Here is a 2,612-nt window from a genome sequence, read left to right on the forward strand (position 1 = left end):
CTCTTTCCTGGGTGATCTCTTCTCCAAAGTCTCCGTTTTTGCCTTCTGTACCTCCTTGACATTAGCCATCACCCAGCACCAGAGTCTCAAAGACATCCAACAGCTCCTACCTCTCTTGTGTTGGGAGTTTCATTTCTTTCAAATGGGCCTTTCTACTCACCACTACTGGGCTGACTTTGCCGACATTGGCATCCTCAGTGAATGAGGTCACTACAGCCTCGGGGCCCTCAGGATCTGGACTCAGCTTCTGAGTCATCAAGGGAGCTCACCCCAACCCCTGGGGACTCCAGAACCATGGCTGAGTTTATGGGCCAGTTCAGTTTCCTAGAAATCTGTCTGGTCCCCTTTTGGGGAGGCTATAGAGCTGTTAAAGGGTCCTGTCAATATGCCCATTAGCACGGCGAGAGGACAGCTTATACCTTTCCAAATGGATCTAATTTTTTTTAGCACTCTGAGGGATCTTTGTAAGTAGGGCCATGACAATGAATTCAATGGGTAGGATTGGAATTATGGCTAGTGGCAGGGGCTGGGACAGGCTTCCTCGCTACCCCAGACTTCATTGAAGCTGTGTGTGGAGGCATCAAAGGTCTGGTCAAATGAGGAATCTTTAGCACAGATCTCCAACCTAGCTTCCCCATCCTGTTGTTCTCAAGAGTCGGGTAACCAAATTCATTGAACCTTAGGGAAGTGACAACTGGCTCTTTCCCTGAGTAGTATAGTTGGACAGAACCCAATGTCTGTTCATCCTACTTTTCCATCCAGAGTTTGTTTCCCACAAAGGTGCTAGCGTCAGTCAACCATTCCTGTGTGCCACACATGCACACATGACCACATACACCAGAGCAGGACTCCTCGGATGAGGTTAGACTTGAGGGCCACAGGAAACACACCCCTGAACCTAGAAGAGCTTTGGGATCCAGGGCAATCTGGTGGGGGCAAGTGGGAGCACCCCATCTGTACTGAGTCTCCAGCCTCGCATCTCACCTGCCCCTCTCTGCACAAGACCATCCTGACCGTGAGGACCTTCTCCCGGCATCAGACCCCAACTTTGACCTTTCACCTTCTCTCTTGAAGGAACTCTTCTGAGTGGACCTGGGCTCAAGGGCCTTACCTAAGAGGAGAGGGAGGGCAGGGGGTGCTACATGTATCCCTCTCTGGTAGGTTGCCATTTTTGACGACTATTACTTTTCCCTCTGGACACTGCCTCCAGTTCTCTGCCTTACCTGTGTCATGGGCACTTAAGCAGAAATACAGTGGTCATTTTAACAAGAAAAAAAAGAGTATAATTTCTTACCAGAGAGAGATCCCGAGTAACATTAGAAAACAGGCATCAGTTCCACACTAGCTTTTGACAAACTTTTCTTTTTCTGTCAGAGGTAATGAAGTTTTAGGGCTGTAAACAATCCAGATTTAAAAAATATATTTTCTTTTAGTCTTGTTAAAGAATTTAAGTGTTCTTTAACATTTGATGATCTTGATGACCACTTCTCTCTCTCTCTCTCTGTGTGTGTGTGTGTGTGTGTGTACATGTACTCCACTCTGTTAATCTGTGGATACAGGATGTGAAAAACTGCACCCTCAAGCAGTGTGATCATTGATGATAAAGTGGTGTTACAAAAGCAAGTTGAGACAAACCAAGACGCAATTCAAGTGTTAACAAGGTTCTGCTTCAGGCCAGTAAGAGCAAGTCCTAGACCCGGATGATATAACACGTCTGCCAGTGCAATCAGTTTGGCCTTAACCAGATCATACAAAAGAAAGAGATTAATAAGGAGAGTTACACAATATGACTATGTCTTAATTATCCAACTCTGGTTTGCTTTGGGAACAGATCTCTTTCTTCTTTTTGGAATATTTATCCTGTTGAAATACATGTAATGTAATTTAAATAATTTTAATACCTTATTTTATGGGAGATCTTGACTTGTGCCAAGACTTTTCAAGAATGCAGACTGGGAAGTTTGACAGGAGGCTATAATCTAAACCAATAAGAATTTTTTTGATGGTATTTATTATTAGTATGACACCCAACAGTAGAAGTGATGAGTGTTCCTGACAGATTTTTGGAAGTCTTCACACAGTAGGAGGGCCCGGTTGCTGCTGTGTGGATGAGATGTTGTTAGAACAGTTTGGTTTTCTGTCTGGATTATTTTCTTCTTAGATGACATGTTAAGTGATAAGAACATCTTGATTGGTTTGATAGCTATGTGTTTCTACTGCAAATTAATATGCGGCTCTTTTAGTTTATCAAAACAAGAGACAAAAGCTACAGGCCATTACATCACAGCATTAGCTAGTGGCTCAGAGCAACCTTCTATACCACAGCATCTTTCTGTGTGTTTGACACAAAAGCAGATTAATGAACTATGGTCTTTCTTCAAATACCAGCGCCACAGATAGGCTTTATATTCAAGTTTTAAAATTATCACCAGATTCGGAACATTTCTACTTGAAAAGAAAAGCTATTAGCTAAGGATATTTTCACATGTTATTTTAGTTATTTAGTACCTCCTAACAGATATTTATGATTCTTGGAATATAAAATGAGACTTTGTCTTTGTAACAAGAGCTTAGGATTATAAATCTGGGAGCAATAATTTTTTTAATTAAGA

General features: G+C 42.4%; 1 pseudogene across 1 annotated transcript in view; it reads left to right on the forward strand.

Moving 5' to 3' along the window:
* LOC116082205 overlaps positions 1-205 on the forward strand; it is a 592-nt pseudogene extending 387 nt beyond the window's left edge. Inside the window, exon 2 of the transcript XR_004115209.1 lies at positions 4-205. The product of XR_004115209.1 is annotated as a heme transporter HRG1-like (transcript). The remainder of the gene's footprint in view (positions 1-3) is intronic.
* The last annotated feature ends 2,407 nt before the right edge of the window (positions 206-2,612 follow it).

Source organism: Mastomys coucha, unplaced genomic scaffold (genome assembly GCF_008632895.1).
Source record: "Mastomys coucha isolate ucsf_1 unplaced genomic scaffold, UCSF_Mcou_1 pScaffold7, whole genome shotgun sequence".
Lineage (NCBI taxonomy): Eukaryota > Metazoa > Chordata > Mammalia > Rodentia > Muridae > Mastomys > Mastomys coucha.